This window comes from Capsicum annuum, chromosome 10, assembly GCF_002878395.1.
Source record: "Capsicum annuum cultivar UCD-10X-F1 chromosome 10, UCD10Xv1.1, whole genome shotgun sequence".
Lineage (NCBI taxonomy): Eukaryota > Viridiplantae > Streptophyta > Magnoliopsida > Solanales > Solanaceae > Capsicum > Capsicum annuum.
The window spans coordinates 58,651,102-58,672,240 of record NC_061120.1 but is presented as its reverse complement, the minus strand read 5'-3'; positions in this window follow the sequence as shown (position 1 = coordinate 58,672,240).

The window sequence follows — 21,139 nt, the reverse complement described above, 5'->3', positions numbered from 1 at the left end:
ATAGATACAAATTAAATAGGAGGAAAGCCAATATTTTCAAATAGTCTAATTCTTAAATCCAAGGTAAATTTTTGTGGATATTTGAGATTCTCTCTCATTCTTGTGAGCTAATTTCCTACAAGCTTCATCAACCCTTATGTGGTTGAATAGTTGAGCTTTACCTTGTGTGAATAAATGGGATCCCTATTATGATGAGAAAGAAAATTGGATTGACAAATGCGTGAATATTGTACTTTTCACGAGTTTAATATCAAGGGGAGGTTAGGTGTGATGTATTTCCCATAGAGTCTTGTGTCATATGTTTGGGGAATCCTTGGTTTCAAAGTAATAAATTTCCCTATGATCAAGAGTGGTACAACTATGTCATGGATAAAAAGTAAATCCTTCTCTTCCCACCTATTCTCCATACCAAGAAATTTTAGACCCTTATTCCAAGGTCTTCCATAAAAATAGGAGACAAAATATTAAAAAGAGTAAGGGAGTGAATGTGGTAACTATAGAAAGGAAAAATGAGAGGATATGTTTAGTGAAGTGAGAGAGTTACCCAAGACCAAGCTAACCTTCTTGGTTGTACTTTTTTTTGGAGGAATTCTTTTATAGGAATAAGCATGGCAATTGAAGGAACACAAATTCCAAGTAAGAAGCCTTAGACATAAGGATTTAAAGAATTTTCTAGTCTATTGTACTGGGAAAATTAGTTTATCTAAAGACATAAGAGTTGAATCTTTGGTTTAAGATAAGGAAAATCCTTCTTGTGCATCAAGGTATAATAGCTAAATTTATCACTTCTAAAATTTTTGGTGGACAAAGTGTGAGTGATAACTTGTCTTTATATGAGATTAATGATTCTTTACCATATAATGATGATGTATTTGTTGAGAGTGTTCATACACTAGTTGATCCTACTGATGGTCAAACTGATTCCTATTGCAAGTTCATTTGTATCCATCTAGTGTTGACATTTTCCCTTGAATTATAATACAACTTCATGAGATTATTTTATATATATATATATATATATATATATATATATATATATATATATATTGATAATATCGTTGTTAAGAGTTCGCATACACTAGTAGATCTTATTGATGACCGAGCTGATTCTTTTTGCATGATCAATTTTAGTCCACCAATTGTTGACACTTGTGCTTTGAATGATGGTGCATTGACATGTGAATATTTACTATATAGTGAATATGTATTTGTTGATAGTGCTCCTACTTTAGTGGATCCAAGTGATGACTAAATTGTTTCTTCTATCAAGATAAATTTGAGTTCACCTAGCGTTGACACTTTTCTTTCAATGATAATACATTATCATGTGATGAGAAGATTGAAGAAAGTGATATGTTAGAAAATAAATATAGCATGTTTAAAATTCACTTGTTGGCATAGTTCTTGAAATTCGTTAAGAATATAGGATTGAGTGAAGATTATGCCAACTATCTAATTGTTGATATTAATTGCTCATTCTTGAAAAGGGATTATCCTCTGGTAAAGATAATCTTTATTTTCATTATTAATTGAGAAACACAATAAGATATTATTCTTATGATGATGGTCTTGACTTTTATCCTTTGTATGGCACCCATCTTTCTCTGATCAATAAATAGATAATTTAAGTAATTCATATGAAAACTTAAGTTATAACCTCCTTGATATGAGTGGTGGTGTGTGCCAATTTGGGGATTCTTATTTTGAGAAGAAGGGTGATTCTTGAAATATGAAAATTATTCTTTAGGTTGTTGATAAGTGGTGAATTTACCACTCATTCACACTCAATATTTGTGCCCATTACCATGTTTTGAATGAATAAGTAAGACATATTCGTTATTAAATATACTAATATCTACTTTGTGTAGGCACATAGGTAATGAGATGAAAATATGTGGATGCGAGCTGAAAAAAATCAAAAGAAAGAAAGAAGTGCAGTTTGAAGACCTAGAGCAGAACATAGCCTCAGTTACTGAGATCACGGTCTGAGAACCGCGATCGTGGTCAGACAAGAAGGTCAATATACCTCGATCGCATGGATCTCACCGCAGTCACGATAGATACGAATGAATAAAAACTCCTACAATCACAGCCTAGCAAAAAATATCCCTAGGGAAAAGGTGTAAATGTACACAGTTGTTCCCAAATTTTTGTAAAAAACCTCAAACCCTATCTCTTTAGGGATCATCCATCAATTCCCAATTATTGGAAGTTTGTCTACTTCTTAATTTTTATTTTTGGATGACAATTATTGTATTAATTTTAGGTGAAGAATACATTGGAGGATCTTCCAAGTAAAGGATTAGCAAAGTCCCATTGAAGATTTATTGAAGTACAAAGTTTGAAGTAACATTCACTTAGTCTTTTATAAATTAAATCAGTGGAGATTTTTGGGTATATCTTGCTTATTGCTCTTATGTGTAGTTAGGTATTCCTTTTATGATTATGCTAGAATAAGGCGCAATTGCATGTGGGTTGTGATTCATTGATGCATATGTTAGTTTTTTAATGATAGGTTCTACTATTGCTTGACTAAATTGGTTGGGATTTATGGGTGAAAGCCCCAAATACCCAAATGTGTTTATGGGTGAATATCCCAAGCTCTTGAAATCTCAAACCATTCTTGAAAGAGGGATTTGAGTGAACTTTGGAACCCACATCATCCTTGAAAGAGACATGTAAAGGCAATGTAGACAATTTATGGGCATAGTTTCCTAATTCTCACTATCTTAGACATAAGGGTGATTATGATGTTGACTATACCTAGGTATCATCCTAGAAATAAGGGTGCCTAGTTGAGGTATTGGGTAGCTTTAATTGACACACTCGTTAGGTACTCGAAAGGGTCAATGAGTGACATCTTTGAGGCTATGTTGACAAACTAGTCTCAAGGACTTTCAACCTAGCCTACCGTATCATCAACAATTTGAATCTACACCGAATCATCACATTCCCATGCATAACTTATCCCTAGGAAAGAATAACCCCAAGATCTATGCTTAATTAATTATAAACTAATTATTCGTAGCCCCAAATTAGTCTTTTAAAAGTATGTAAATAAACATTAGGTTTGGTACTCACTCAAACCCCTTAATTTTTCCGTGTTTGTATTTTAGGTTTGAATTTAGTAAGTTTCATCTATTTTAAGCTAATTCAATTACCACATATATTGTTCCTCATGGATTCAACTCCAACTCAAAGTTTGGTAAATATATTAATGATGACCACCTTGTACTTAAATTGACGTGTATGTCAAACATTATTAGTTGTACTATTTTTGAAAATATGCAGAATGATATTTTTTAATTTTAGTAGTGATCTTATTAGTGAGGACCCCATGGATGATGTAATTTTATGAGACACCTGTAATGACCCTTTAGGTCGTTTTCCATATTTCTGCTTACTTTTGTTGTTAGTGCTTCTCCAAAGCTACTTCAATTCAGTTATGACTTGTTGGGACTGACAGTTTGGTCATCAAGCAATTTATTTGGTTCTTAGAGACAATTCTCTATTTTGAAGTTATCACTGGTTTCAAATGGCCACCGAATGAAAACTTTAGTAAAACGATCTTGAATGTAAATTCCAACTATGCCAATAACTCTGGAATATTAATTTTAGGCTAGGTAGACCTTTGGTTTATGTCCCGATGTACACGAGGTCATTTTAACCTATCAGTTGGAAAATTAAAAAATTAGAAATATGAGTTGGGACCCACATTTGGTCAAAATGACCTCAGATGGAATATTAGAATTCTCCATTGCTTCCGTAACATCTAATTTAGTGTGGTTACATAGTTCATTTATGTATATCAAATTTTGAATGAATCCCGAGGCCTTAGAAGAAACATACAAAAATTTCAAGTTTTAACTGTCATCTAGTGTGGCCCAAATTGCACATGATGTGCATAGGATAGGCGATCATACTAAGAAGTATGGTGATTTACATATGTATTTTTACAGCCAGGTTGTGCGATTGCCATACCTGATTACCTGGAAGGGTATAAAAAGTCTCCTTAGGTCGCAAATTTACCCATTTCCACCAATTCTCTTTAGATCAAAAATCCTAAATATTGTGATGACTTTAAATTAAGTCTTGGGTGACTTGAGAGCTTGATTAACATATATTCACGAATATCTTTGGATTTAAGGTAAGAATGCTTCAAATTCATGCTTGAATTTCTTGATTATTTGACCAAAACCCCAAATAGATTGAGGGGTTGATTTTAGCCTCAAATGAACTTGGTTTTCACCCATTCTTAAGGGTTATGATTTCTTGGTCATTTATGAACATTGGGTTGGCCTAGAAAATGAGATTTCTATAAGGATGACCCACTTGGGGTTTTCGATGTCATTTTTGGATCCTAAGCACAATGGTGCAGTATGGATATTGTTATTCTTATATTGATGCATAGAATATGATTTTTATAGCTTAGAAACTTGAAAAAGTTTCTCGGAGAAGGGGGGGGGGGGAATTGAAGGTTTAGCAGTTCGTGATCTTTCTTCGACGTTGAGGTAGGCTAGGTTTATCCCATGTTAGATTGAGTTTTGACATAGTATTCTTATGATATTGTGTTGGATTTGGTATCGTTTTTAGGTATTGGATTGATCAAATGCAAGACTTGGGTTTATTTGAATTGTTTATGATAAATAGGACTCTAGAGTTTAGACACCTAGCTTATTTCTTGGAACCTTAGTACATTGGAATTTATTACTCATTTTTAGCATGAGAATGCCTTGGTTTACCCTAAATTAACTGAAATTCTCTAGTTACTTATGCTTAGGATGAAGTGGCCTTAGTTTCTTACACCAAAGGAAGGTTGCCTTAGTTGTGATATTGGCTTAATGGTTGTGTTTGAGAAGAATATTTATATTAGGAGTAATCATGGATTGCTATTCATCTAAGAGTGGATTTAGATACCTTAGCCTAGTCCGGGGTAGAAATTGACTTAGTATGTAGTTCGGGGATTTAGAAGTGGGCTTCTTTCCCCACCTTAAATCAATATTGAAGATAGTTATCTTGAAATCTTTGTACGCTTAGTAAAGATTAAAGAATGCCCTTGTGAGGCAATGTTTATCAACCTTGGTGCTCTTTGGTTATGATAAATGACATTGGTAGTGATGTCTAAATGATTATGCCAGATGTATGAGTTATTTGGTAAGCTTATGAGGTGCTATTGACTATGCTATTATGCTGGCTATTGATTGGGCTACCGGTTATTCTATTGAATGAGCCGTTGGCTATAATATTGTTTAAGCTATAAATTATAGTATGGACTATGCTATGAATAAGCTATAGATTATGCCATGGATTGGCTATTGCCTAAGCTATTGATAAAATACCTCTCAAGCTAATGGTAAACTATCCTATATGCTAATGATAAGCCTTTGAATATGCTATGAAATAGCCATTGCTTAAGATATTACTGACATTTATGATCTTGCTAAGAAATCATGCTAGAATTCATGCCATAAACTATCCTTAATGTTGATGTTAGCAATTGTACCATGAATTATGTTAGAAGTCATAATTAGTGATTATATTGGGAATTTATTTCCTTAATTCTGTTGAAATCATGATACTTCATTATATGCTTATTTATGCTATTGAATTTTCCACCATTTATGACTATGATGATATGGTGATACCCAATAAGATCGAAGAATATTATGATGATATAAGGATATTAGTAGCAAGGTTGGAGGATATTATGATATAAACTGATGTCGAAAAAGGCCAGAAGATATTGTGATGATATATTGATATCTGGCAAGGTCGAAGGATACTATGATAATATTTATTCCTAGTAAGGCCGAAAAACATTATGATGAGATTGATACCCGCAAAGGCTAGAGGATAATTATATTGATGTACGTATGTGTACATCTACCAGTTCGAGTCTTGCTAGCCCTATGTATGACAATTATATACTTATATACACTTATATGTATTTAGGTATGTTTTTGAAATTAGTAATATCGATCATAGCTTGTAAGTGTTAAATGTTAATGAAGAGGTATAATTATTGATTAGTGATAATTGATAATTGAGGATTAGTGATAATTGATAATTAATGGTGAATGTTGTTTAAGTGGCTAATAATGTCTAATTGCTAATCGAGATTTGATGGTAAATATGGACCAGATAGTAAATGATGTTATCTTAGTAATAATATTTTATTAATAAATGGTTATTAGTAGCTATGTGGTAAATAGTTATTGAATGACAACTAAAGGTTATGTGATTACTAACAGTCAAATGGATTAGTTAATAAGAGTTGGTTAACTAGTAAATGGTGACTAGTGTATATTAATTCTAAGATCGTTAAATGATATACTATAGAATGTGAGTACTTTGTCTAATGGTTGAAGAGTTATGATAATGTTGGTAAATGGAATATTGATTAGAATTGTGGAATGATGATCAAACGATGATGAAAGTTGACTATCGAGTTGGTTGAGTACTTTATCATTCTATTGGGTGTAGTCTCTAGTCGTATAGGAGGCTGTGATGAGTTTTTTACTTTTTTGCACTAATTAGCATATGAGAGCCAATTTTGTAGTTATGTTTGCTTGTGATGATTCTTTATGGTGCATTATTATTTTGAATTGCTTATGTGTGTTTACAGGACGGGTATGTGTTGATGACTTATGTAATATTATTATTGTGGCTTACTTGTTTATTGTTCATAGCGATGTTGGAGATAATTCAGGTTTGATTCGATACCTTTACTTAGTTTATGCTTTCTTGCATTTTATCATTCTTATATCATGATTTAGCTTAGTTGTCCGATGATGCCTACTGAGTACCCACTATTTTGGAACTCATACTACACTTCTATACTTTTTTGGTGCAGATCTGAGTACTAGCTGTCATTGTTGACCATTGATTCATGCAGAGTAGATCTTTAAGAGATAGGGTGAGCTCTTGGAGTTTTGAGTCACCCATTTTCTTTTATCTTATTTTTACTTAGTCTTTTACATCGCAACAAATGTATTGACTCTATTCTAAGTCTTTTGGGTTGTATTATTGATATTAGATACTCTTGTACTAGATCTACTAGGTCTTGAGGTTGGTTTTCTTATTTTGACTTATTTATTGATTTAGAATACTTAGTTTATTTATAACTCGTGTTCATTGAATTTGTCCTATGTTGGGCATTTTCTACTGAATTAACCCATTGCATTAGCTCCATGTTATGGTTTAGCCTACCTAATAGTGGGTTTTTATAGGTGACATCATGACTCGTAAATCTGGTCATGACAACACCTTTCTTTACTATCTATTTGCATAAATGATAATACTTGTGTTGAGTATATCCCTTATATTTATATGGATTTTATAATGGAGTATATGGTTGTTTTATTGACCGAGATGGGGTTTATCTTTTTTTACCCTGGTGACACTTTGCATGTGTCGGCATTGATCATGGATCTATTACAAATGGTTTTGCCTTGAAATAGAGGATTATTGGTGCCTCATATCTACTAGAACCAATATAACCAATATGTACTTACCTATTTTCATTATTTTGATCCTATTGATTCCTTTATGATATCTTTATTTCATAATGCTTTTAGTAGTCAAGTTGTTTGTGCATATGAGATTTTATTCTTCATGATGATAGATGATGCTTATCTGTATCATAAGTTTATGTATTCATGGCATATTGGTTGGTTTTTAAGTCTTGTGCCAGTCCTCATGCTATGAGGTCCTCCTTGTTATTTTTTCCCTATGGTTTCTCTAGGTTTGGATTCGAGGATGAATTCTTTTCAAGAAAAGAAGAATGATGCAAGCTGAACTATCATGGAATGAAAAGTTAAAGTTCTAAAATATGCTATAGTAGAAGTTTAAAGAAGAAATGCAAAAGGGGGAAAGAGGCATGGATGCAAAATATGGCTATTATTGACATGTAAGCCTCATTCTTAGAAGACCCTTATCTAGTTATGGTATTTTTGTAACAAGTAATGTAGACTAAATAATAGAGATTAGCTCATTTTTATACTTAGACTATTCTGATTATTTTTATTTTGAAGAGAGAAACTCTTGTGAGAGTTGAGGCGATGACCTTTATTGCTATTGGATGTTGATGGGATTTCTTGCTTGAGTATATCATTTCTCTTGAGGGTGTCTCTAGTGATTCGGTTCTTTTTTGGATTCTTAATAGGAGGACTAGATTTTTGCATCAACATTGTTTCCTATCAGTTCATTCTTGTGTCAATCAATGATTCTTTATCATTGTTTATCTTAATTTCATATTCGTAGTGTGAAATTTTATTTTAATGCTTTGATTATCATTGTGTTTGTTTTTCTTTAATTTTTGTGTGTTTCATCTTACATTATCGTAAGTATCCTCTGAGTTCTAATTAGATATACAAAGCAGGGGATGTATACAAGTAGGACATACATGTATCATATTCATCATCATCACCTCCCTCATTGATTTCATGACATGCATCTTTCTAATCATATCCATTTGATTGATTTGCCTTAGTGTGGTGAGTTATTAATTTGACTGTGGTTGTGATATTTTTTCTTTGATTTGAATTATCATGCTTTATTTATTTATTGGAGATATATTGAGTATTCTATTATTATTTTGACTGTTAGACTAGGTATGGCATTCCTTATATCAGAAATATTTGGTTTAAGTCAAATTTTATTAAATTAGGTGGTTCTCACCATTATATTAAACTAGGATCGGTCGATGCTGCTATAGAATACACGTGATTTCATGATGATGCTTGTTTATTTCTACACTTTATGTGAAGGTACCAATTAAGTTCTCCCCGAGCACAGAGTTAGCATCGTGCTGAGTCTATTTTCAAGATTAGAGGTAGAGACTACTTTGACACCAATGTCTACCAGATCTCATCTATCGTTATATTCTAGTTTATTTCCATATTTGTTATACTTGAACTCTTGTTGTATCGATACTACTTATAGAGGTGTGTACTTGTACTTCCAGTTCTTGGGATAGTTTGCATTCAATTGTGATTTGATATTTATTGTTATCATCCCTTTTGTTATTTATTATGTTACTTATTGTTGAGTATTGAGTTGGCTACCTATCGTGGGGTATGATAGTTGTGATCACTATTATGTTTTGGATCGTGATAGAAGTGCATGTATCTTTTAAGAACTTAATATGGACTACATATGTGGTAAGTAGATATTAACTTTACTCCTAGAGAAAGTAATAAATCAGCCAATAGAGTATTTCCAAAGTACGAATATCAATTTATCTTGATGGAAGGAAATATTTTTGGCAAAATTTCTAGGTCATACTTTATGAAACGTCCCAAGGGTTAAGGTTTTCCCTTAGAATCCTTACCCTGTCTGTAGATACTCCTATGACTACATCAGACAGACATATGCTATGATAGTTATAGTCTAGAAGATTTGTGATGTAAATCAATTTTCTCTTAAATTGATTTTCTGCTACACTTGAACAGTCATTCATGGCTGAAGATACGTTTCTCTTAATTTTCCACCGTGTTTGGCTTAATGTATGTATTAAAATTCAATATGTGGTATTATAGCCTACTTTAGTTGTGTCATTTAGTATCTAATAAGTCAATATTTTAATTGCTTTACAAAAAGCTTTAACGAGTGAGAAAAAATCATCAAAAAGTACTTGTTAACTAGGCTTGCATTAAGACATTATAGAAGTAATATATATTAATATTGCTATATGCTTGTCCTTCCTTGCCATATCTAGCTGAAAGTTAATATTTAAGATTTTAAATACACCAGATGGTAAGTGTTATGTAATATCAATTGGTGGAATTTACCATAAGCTTATGTTATAGTAGTTTATGTCCCAATTATTTTCTTTTCCATGTAAATAATTCAAGCTTAATTATTTTTCTTTAAGCCAGTTAACTTTATTTCCTCGAAAATGAATTTACTTGATGTTGGAATTTTTATATAATTTGTTATTGTACTTTATCTCGTCTTTCTCTTCAAGTCCTTCTCAACTCACCACCTAATTCTCATCCCCTTGTCTTCTTCTTCTTCATCGCCTCATATCTCTCAGTCAAAAATCCTCCATTAGCAACCACCTATACTTTCTCCATCATGTATTCCAATCTAGTATGGGCCCTCTCTTTTACTGTTCTAGAAAACCCTAACCCTTGTTGGTCAACTACTTTAATAATAATGAATTGTCTCCATCAGCCAGGATTATCGATGAATTCCCTCGTGTTGAAACTCATTTGATCTTACTTCAAGACTTCTTTCCTACTACTCCCATATGTATAACCTAAAACATCTTCACCAAATCTACAGTGGGGATACTATAGTCATCTACTTCTCTAACTAATTAACCATTAGTCCTATCTCCTTCGCCCAACCTTCCTATAGTTTCTGTAGAGTCTGCTTTCCCAATAATAACTAGCTCTCATAATCCTATTGCAACCCTGGCACCTCATCAAGAGCAAGAATCAACCCATACACCTCTACCTCTTTAGGGGGAAAATGATACTCTCACCACTCACTGGTTTGGACCCAAAAAATCCCCAACCGAAATCTTAGGACTCAATGTAGTTCACTTGGACATATGATTCTGGGGATAATTTTCCTATAAGTGAATGATTTTCTTTTGAAGCTCCAATAACTAGGTTAAATAAATCTTCAAATAAGTATAATGTCTTCAAGAAATGCTCCACCATCACCAAGTTTACCTCTTCAAAGAAATCATTTGTCATCACACCATTGTATCCTACCTCTTCTCTTATGACCAGGAGAAAATGTCATTTTAAATTGGATATTATTGCCTAAGCACACAAATATAGGATATTGGCGAAGAAAAAGGGTGATAAAGATGTGTGTTCTTTTGTGGTTATGTGTCATAACCCGAACTAGGGTCTAGCCGTGACGGGTATCTCAAGCCCACCATGGACCGAAGATTACCCCTTAACCCAATCTCAAGAGCACAATAATAATAATAACAATTTGGAATCCAACTAAACATTAATAAGAAGATTAAATAAGTACCTCAAAGAAGACTAAGAGTCAAAAACAACCAACCAACCTACATCTGTCTACAAGACCCTCTAAAACCAGTATAATAACTAAGTTGGTAATGCCCCCGACTACGATAAAAAAGAATCTAAAAATGTAATAAATCAATAATGAAAGAATAAGGAAATTATAAGGCCTTCTAAAGGATAGAGGCTTACAACTTCACAACAACTCAACGAACGTGCTTAACTACCTAACGCTACACGGGAGCAATAGAAGTATTTTTGAAACCTACATGATGAAAGGATGTAGCGTTCTAGGACGGTTGGTGGGATAAGCACTCGCATGTAACTCATGGAAAGGGATAACATAATGCCATGTCCAAAAATTTGTCAAAACAACATGTACACATTTATATATACATCTATAGGATGTTTGGCTAGGGTAAGGGTAATGAATGTGAATTTTTTAAAACCATTAACTTAGACTATGCAACTCTATCTATCCTAAGGGCACCCATGAGCTATATGGGTTCGGCTTCCCTTGCTGAAAGGGTCCTAGAATGTGTTAGCCGCATGAACTAGTAAAATCTAAGAAAGGGACAGAAAATCCACGACCCCAGCAATTCAAAAATATATATAAAGTGTGAATTGTGAACACAGTCGTAAAGACCCCTACATAAAAAATATGGTTTACAGTATTGATACCTCGGGGATCTCCACCTTCACGGCGAGCTACACAACCTCTTTTAAGCCTAAATTAAAACAATTTGCACATATAACTAACCTGTAACCCAGGAGTCATTCATTAAGTCATTTACCACTTGGTATCGTCATACCAATACGCTTGCAAACTAAATCAAACATGTCAAACCAATTCACAAAACCACATTGACTCCCAAGTTCCATTAAAATACAAACCATGGCCACCAAGGCTATCCAAATCCATTTAAGTAACCAATTATCAATTAATGCAATATATTGAGATCAAAAGCAAGTTAAACTATGCAATTTTTCATAATTAAAATCAAATTCACAAAGTCAATTGAGGTTCATGCAATTCCAAGCAAAACATCATCCAATTTAGGGAAACTCATGTTCCCCATTCCAACCATTTAAATAATATACTAATTCAGTACTAAGAATATCAATTTAAAGAATTAATAATTAATTTAAAATATAGGACAAGTAATTCAATCAGTAAAAACTAAAACTCCTTAACCAAATTTAAAACCCACAATTAAATCATATGTAAAATTAATTAAATCGGTGCCACAATGTAAAATTAAAGTTTGGGGAAGAGAAACATGTCTGAAACACACAAGAATTTGAAGTCAATTTGAAGTTTGAAGCCGAGATGATGAATTCTCAGTAAAACCCATAAGCTTTCTTGGCTGGAGAGTTAAAGATGAATAAAGTGGAGTTTGATCTTTCAAAACTAAAGAAAAAGGGTCCATTTTATGTTTATAAGTCGTGGAAAGGGTGAAAAGACCAAAAATCCCGACACCCTAAGTGAAAAAAACAAACTAGATGAAATTTAACCCTTAGAGTGGCACGGCCTTAACGCATAGGTTATCATCTGTGCCATGCCATTATCACGGAGGGTAACCTCCGTGACACAGTGATGTCGTAGACCCTTAATACCTATGGGGTCCCAAAATGACCCTAAACCCTTTCAAGTCAAAAATTGATATTACGAACACGAGAGGGTAAAAAATAAAATAATAAAAATTTTAAGAGTTTTATATTATTCCCCCCCCCCCCCCCAGGATTATTCTTCCCCGAATAATTAGTTATGACACTTTTTAGCATGAGAATAGCAAGAACAAGCTAGAGTGAAATGACAAACTTAGAAAGTGATAAGAGAAAAATAAAACTCATACCTTAAGAACTTTCATCTGAAACAGGGAACAAGAATGGGAATTTGGAATTCATATCTTACTCAGCTTCCCATGCAGACTCTTCTACCTTTTTGGTATCTCCAAAGGACCTTTACCAATGATACATCCTTGGTCCTCAACTTATAAACTTGCCTATCCAATATCTCAACCAGGATTTCCTCATAAGAAAAGGAATCCGAAACACCAACATCCTCAATAGGAACAATCATGGAAGGATCACCCATGCATTTTTCAGCATGGATACATGAAACACAGGATAAATAGAACCCAAACTCGCAGTCAAATCCAACTCATAAGCAATGTTCCTCATTCTCATCAATTTTATATGGAACAACGTAAATAAGTTATCATCCCCTTCTTCTCAAACCTTATGACTCCTTTCATAGGAGACAACCTTAAGAATACCTAATTATTTATTTTAAACTCTAATTCTTTTCACCTTACATCCGTATAAGACTTTTGGAAACTTTGAGCAGTCCTATGTTTTTATCTAATTACCTTTACCTTCTCCATGGCTTGGTAAAATAATTCAGGACCAAATAATCTCATCTCATCAACCTCAAACCAATTAGTAGAAGACATATACCTTTTACCATAGAGAGCCTCAAAAAGAGCCATCTGAATGCTAGAATGATAATTATTATTATACTCAAACTCAATAAGGGTAGATGATTAACCCAACTATTCTTAAAATCAATCACACAAGCCCTTAGCATATCCTTCAAAGTCTGAATAGTCCATTTCGCTAGTCCATCTGTTTGAGGGTTGAAACTAGCTTAAGGTTCACCTAAGTACCCTAAACTTTTCTAAAACAAACAGTAAAAGTGAGATGAAAATTATGTATCTCAATTTGAAATAATGGACACTGCGCACCATGTAACTTAACTATCTCCTAAATGAACAACTTAGCATAATATTCTTCTGGGTAGTTAGTCCTCACAAAAAAAATGTAAGCGGACTTAGTCTTCCTATCAACAACGACAAAAATCAAATCATACTAATTGCAGGACTACAGATGACCTATAATGAAATCCATATTGATCATTTCCCACTTTCACATGGGCAACTCTCTCTCTTAAGATATGCCACTAAGCCTCAAGTTCACTACCTTAACTTGCTGACAAACCATAGACTTAGCCATAAAATTTGTTGCATCCTTCTTCATATTGTCACTAATAGATCTTCTTCAAGTCATTGTACATTTTTTTAGAGCATGGATGAACTGTATATTTGGACTCATGAACCTCAGTCAAAATCCTTTCACATAGTTGTAACACCTCATATTTTTGGGCTAGAATTTAAATTATTATTTTTATGTGTATAGACTTGAACCTACTTATTATATCTATATAAATGGGTGATTATAAAATAGGAAGTGTGGTAATATCTTTTTATATTGATTAAGGTCATAATACACTCCTAACTCAAAGAGGAGTTGAGGACTTTTCTATCGATAGAGTTTTGATGAATGCACTATCTAGAGTCAACTTTATATGAGTATATCTACTAGAATATATTGATTAAGGTATCCTACTATATATCAAATAAAAGGTATTTAAATTTTCTTTCTAATACATCTAGTTTCACCTTAATCTGCTATTGGAGTAGGAAGTTATGCCCATTTTACCTCAGCATATACATCTGTCATCAAGGTTACGACTAGGCTGATAAGCTATCAACTAGTTTACAAGACATCAGCCAAAGTCATCAACCTTAAGCAAAATTATTGAAGAAGGTGATGACTAGGCTGATTAACTATCAACCAGTTTACAAGTCATCATCCAAAGTCATCAACCTTAGGCAGTAACTCTGAAGAAGTTGACGACTAGGCTGATAAGCTATCAACTAGCTGACAAGCCATCAGCCAAGTCATCACCCATAACCAGAATATAAAAGGGAGTTAATGACTAGGCTGATAGGTTGTCAACTAGTTTATAATCCATCAACCACGTCATCAACTAAAGAAAATTTCAGCAATCTTTATTAAGCTTTGGAGGGATATTTTGGTCTTTTCCATACTTCAAACCCTATCCCCCATGACTTAAAGCTTTAGTTAGGACTTTATTTGACCATTTTCTCTAATTTTCTCTCAAAGAAAATCCTACCCTTTCCCTAAGATCATTAAATTTCATTCCTTTCTCTCAAAGGAAACCAAGAAATTGAGTTCCCAAATCTAAGAACCTTCAAGAAAGCTTACAGATTTGTGTTTCTCTTTTAAGATTTAAGGTTTAAGGTTTTTGTGATGTTTATCAATGGCCCTTTTCACTCATGGAGCCCAATAATCCATTTTTATCTTTTAAATTATGAATTTTACATGTTTATGATGAATTATCTCCATGACACTCTAACAAATTTTGATTATAAATTAGGTTTACAAGTGTTTTTTGATGTATGATCCTTTACCCATTTGAAAGATGGAATTTTCATGTTAAAATCCATAACTCATGGTTTTAGTATTGTAACTATGTTTTTAATCGAATGCTTTACTCATTTCCACGCTTAAGTTCATGCAGTCCATGTGTTTGATGAAATGCCTAAGTGTTGGTTTTTGAACAATGACTATTTATTATGGTTTTTAAATCTATATGTGTCCTTATTTATATTTGCATTCAGTGTTAGAGGGTTATGAATACCTGATACTTAGCTATTTACATAATTTTAGTATCTTCAGAATAGTTTCAGACAAACCTTGAGGATTGTTATCCAGTTAGTTATCATGATTAGTTGTTTGCTTAGTTAAGCTTAGTTTAGTCCAGTAATCAGCGTCATTCAGTTGGGAGTTGGATTTAGTATCGAGTGAACCTAGGGATACGGGCATTCCTGTCAGTATAGGGTTTGACCCTTAGTAGCAATCCCTAAGTTACAGAATAATGTAGCTAGTGTATGTTGAGATGTCCTTCTGTTAGTGTAGGGTTGACACATATCTCATGAGTCATACTGTCAGTTTAGGGTAGACAAGATATCTTTCTAATAGTGTAGGGTTGACACAGCCATTGTTAGTACCCATGGCATGGTACTGACACCCTTCCAAATAGGGTACAAGTTGGACCCCGATTAGCTCAGATTGGGGCATGTCGGTTAGATGATACCTCCCACAGTCTCAGTTAGGTATTTAGTACAAAATTCAGTTTTGGTTCGCTTAACCAAAGCATGCAGATTATTAGCTATTCAACTACCAGATTTCAGTATTTCAGTTTTACAAATTATTTTAGACATATTATATGCTTGGTATTGCATTCTTAGTATTTCAATTTTTATGCACTCATATTCAGTTACCTCATGTCATTCTGTTAGTTATTATTTCATGCATATGAACTCATGTATTTCATCCTAACCTCATCTCATATACCAGTACATTCAAAGTACTAATTGCATACTCTTCTTTGCACTATGGTGTTTAATATCATAGGTCCAGACGCTCAGTTTTCGGACCGCACTTAGATATTCCAGAGCTTTAGCAGCAGCAATAGCGGTGAGTCCTCATCTATCGAGGACATGATTGTTTTATTTCAGTTTATCTCAGTAGCTCAGTATTTCCATTCAGTTGGAGTTAGTTGAGGGTTTGTCCCATCAACTCCACGGTCAGTTAGTTAAAGGCTTTTCAGACATTCAGATAGTTAGACATTTTATCAATTGTTTTATAAGTGTTTTCATTATGTCTTTAGACATTTCAAATCTATGATTTAATCATGTTTTCAGTATTTAAACCTTATGGCATTGACAGTTGATTTCTGCACATGTATATTTTGTTACTTTATTTAGTGCTCATAGTAGGTATTAGCTCATGGGTTAGCTTGTGGTAACTTGCGATTGTAGCCACCATTGTCTCGACTAGGTGGTAGCCTCAGGTCGTGCCAGCAGTCCATCAACATCAAGAACACACAACCTACCTTTGTACCTCACGATACCATCTCCCCCAATATCAAAAGCCATAACCTTTTGCTGACCCACATCATCCTTAATCTGCATAAGTATGGGATTTAAAGCTTGCTTCTCCTTTACCTCAACACCAAGAGATGATTTGACCACTTCCTAAGTAATAAATTCCCTATCCTCGGAGTCCCAAAAAACAAAATCACAAGTTAGCCAACCTGTGAATATCCTTCACCTACCCTATCTTCCCCTTATCCATATGGGATAAGCTCCTCATACACAACCTGATAAAAGCATTAGCAATAACATTAACTTTACTTGGATGGTAGTGCAAGATCGTGTCGTAATCCTTAAGCTAGTCGAGCCACCTCCTTTTCCTGAGATTCAATTCTTTCTATGTAAACACATATTGCAGGCTCTTATGATCAGAACAAATATTTTTATGCCCCCATAAAGATAATGCCACCAAATCTTCAATACAAAAACCACAACCTCCAACTCAAAATCTTGAGTCAGATAGTTCCTCTCATGAATCTTTAGTTACCTAGAAGAATAAGCCACAACCTTACTGTTACAACCTAAACCAGGGCCTGGCCGTTATCGGTATTTAAAATCCCATGTGGACCAGAGACCACCCCATGTGCCTAACTAAGTAAACACAATATTCTAAATGTTTGATGAATTTCGAACATATAAAAAGATCGATTCAAGAACAATCAATACTTCTATGATCAACAACCAACCACCAGCCAATATCACCCAAGTCCACAGTAATCCAACAAAGCCTTCAAGACATAAACCAAAATTATATATCAATAAAGTGTCGGTACATACCCCCGACTATAGCCAAAATAAGACTAAATAGTCTAAAACATAAGAGACTGAAACATAAAATATAGTCTTTCGATGTATGGAAGCTCACTACTTCAATGTCAACTCGCGAGCTGATCCCGAGTTCTAATCACTGAAAAGGAGAAGTAGAATTATAGCCATTTCCTGCATCGAATGGGGACACATCATCTAAAAATAGTAAGCGGTTGGAGAGCTAGCATATAACTTACAGATATAGGATAACATAATGCCATGATCAATAATTGAAAATCATTCGAGATTCTATACATATCATCTAACGCATATATATATATATATATATATATATATATATATATATATATATCACATATCAGGATAAGGAACAAGGCTTAACTTGCATTTTAAAACCTTAGTCTTGATTGTATAGCTCAACTGTCATAACATACAAGGCATTGACGGGCTATATAGGACCAACTAGTAGGGCCCCAGCGTATGTGGCTACATTAACTAGAGGGTGAGCATATGCACTATAGGAGACTTGAATCTCTCTGCATATCAAGGTGACATGAGCACAAAATCCTATAATGAGATATGGGGGACTCAAACCTCCCAATCATATAATAATAATAATAATAATAATAATAATAATAATAATAGGGGGACTCGAACCATTGGTCATATAGACCCCCACGTCGGCAACCGTAATTTCCAAGGTTGGTCTCTCGGGCCTGTACTTTCACAACTCAACTACAAACCCCTCTTTAAAGCCCAATAAAAACAATTATCACACAATTCTATTCATTGAACTATAATACATATTTAGGCATATATTATTGGTATCGTCATATCAACTACACTTACAAGGTAACATCAACATTCCAAAATAATTTCATTACTTGAGGAATTCATAACCCCTTTTTGGTCAATTATTCAATAGCATTTTAAAACACCAATCCATAAGGTTCAATTCAACATCATAATGCAATAGTTCCAGAATAGTTAAATTCCCATATTTCTCATAACTAAAAACAACTTCACAATATGAGGTTGGGGGTCATAACCACTTCAAAAGTAATAAATTTGGGAAATCACAATCCCTTAGTTTATTCACCATAACCATACGCCCACAAGTTTAAAACCATATTTAAGACATGAGTAATGCAAAATAAAACCATGGGAAAGCTATTAATTGACCATTTATGTCAAAACCCTCAATCGTGTCAAAACCCTTACTTTTAATCACATAAATAACCATGTACTTTTATGCAATAGAGATATTAAGTTTAAGGATAGAGTCACATGCCTGAAATATCAAGTTTCACGGAGAGAATTTTCCCCTTTGAGCATTGGATAAACTACTTCTTGAAAATCCCAAGTATGGAGGCTTCAGAGAATGAGAGAATCTTTTAAAGTGTTGAGTACGTTATGAATGAGGAATAACCCCTCCAAAGTTCCTTATGAACTTGGAGACTTAATTAGGTAAGAGGAGAATTATCCAAAGTGCCCTTAATTAAGAACTAAAATTTAGTCGTTAGTGACTATGTGTCACCATACGACTCGTATAGTCTCATTACGACTCCTTTACATGAGCCATAGCCAAGGTAGTTTCCAAGGCACCATGCACTATTAAACCTATGACTCAATGACATGACTTGTATTGGGACCTTATGACTCATAGGGTCCAGTCGTAGTTAACATAGAACCCAAATTCAGGCATACACTGGACACCTTATAATATACACCTAATGATTCATAACAAATCTTTATGGCTCTTAGTGAGCCACTCGTACTCAGAGAAGAATCTATCCACAAACTTACTGATTACGTTACGACTTGTCCCAATGACCCATCAAGACACCCTATGACTCATAGGCTAAGTCATAGTCAAGGCAATGAGTGTAAAATTTTAGAAATTTTTAAGGACCAAAAAGTCGGGGCGTTACACTTACCATGCTACATCAAAACATAACCCGATCCTACATAGGACGTATCACTAAACACCAAAAAACCATCAGTACCGTCGGATAGGGTCAAAACTGGCAGAGAAGTTAACTTATCCTTCAATTTCTGAAAACCACCCTCACAAACATCAGACCACAAAAACTTAACCTTTTTCTAAGTCAACCTCGTCAGCGGAGCAACAATATATGAGATACTCTCCACAAATCTCCTATAATACTTAGACAAGCCTAAGAAGATCTTACTATCAATTGGAGCTGTAGGTCTAAGCCATCTCTTAACTGCCTCAACTTTCTATAAATCTACCTTGATCCCTTCACTAGAAACTACATGCCCAAGAAAAGTCAAAGCATTCAACCAAAATTCACACTTAGAAAATTTAGCATACTGTTTCTGATCCTTAAGAGTCTACAATACAATTCAAATGTGATAGAATATTATCATCAATGAAGACTATCATAAGAAAGACCAAAAACTGTCTGAACACCCAGTTCATAAGATCTATGAATACAGCTGGAGAATTAGACAACCCAAAAGGCATCACCAAAAACTCTTAGTGACCATACTGAGTTCGAAAAGCAATCTTGGGAACATCAACCTCCCTAATCTTTAACTGATGATAACCCCAAAGAAGATTAATCTTCGAAAAATATCTAGCACTCTAAAACTAGTCAAAAAGGTCATCAATGCTAGGAAGAGAATTCTTATTCTTCACTCTCACCTTATTCATCTGACGATAGTCTGTACACATCTGAAGAGGCCTATCCTTCTTCTGTACAAAAAGTCCAGGAGCACCCCACAGAGAAACACTAGAAAGAATAAACCCTTTATCAAGAATATCTTTTAACTGATCATTTATCTCCTTTAATTCAGTCAAAGCCATTCTATTAAAAGGACTGGTAATAGGATGAGTGTCCAGTATAAGATCAATCCCAAAATCTATTTCCCTATCAGGAGGAATTCCAGGATGATCATTGTGAAACACCTCAGAAAATTCATTAACCAGGGGGATAGATTGCAAAGAAGGACTTTTAGAATTAGAATCCATAACATAAACTAGATGATACAGACACCCATTTTGAGATAAATTTTTAAGCTCTAAAATAGGAAATAAATCTCCCTTTGAGTACTAAGAAACTCCCCTCCATTTCAACAATGACTTATTAGGAAAATTAAAGCTTAACTTTTGGGTCCTAAAATCCAGAGATACATAGCAAATATGAAGCCAATCCATCCCTAATATCATATCTAAGTCTACCATGTAAAGCTCTATCAAATCCACCAATGTATTCGTAAGAAAGATGGACACAACACAACTACTATAGATTTTTCTAGCAGCTATAGAATCACCTGCTGGTGCAGATAAAGAAAATGGCTTGAAAATACTTTCAAGACCAAAACCAAAATGCACAGCCATATAAAGGGTCATATAAGAAAGGGTAGAACTCAAATCAAGTAAACAATAAACATCACGAGAAAAGATTTGTAACATGTCAATAAGAACATCTGGGGATGCCTCATATTCCTACTGAGTAACAAGTTATAAAGGATATTTTGTCCAGTGATGGCACCAAAAATACCTGAGACTGGGCACCTATGCCTTAGGATCATTGCTAGCCTAAAAATAACGAT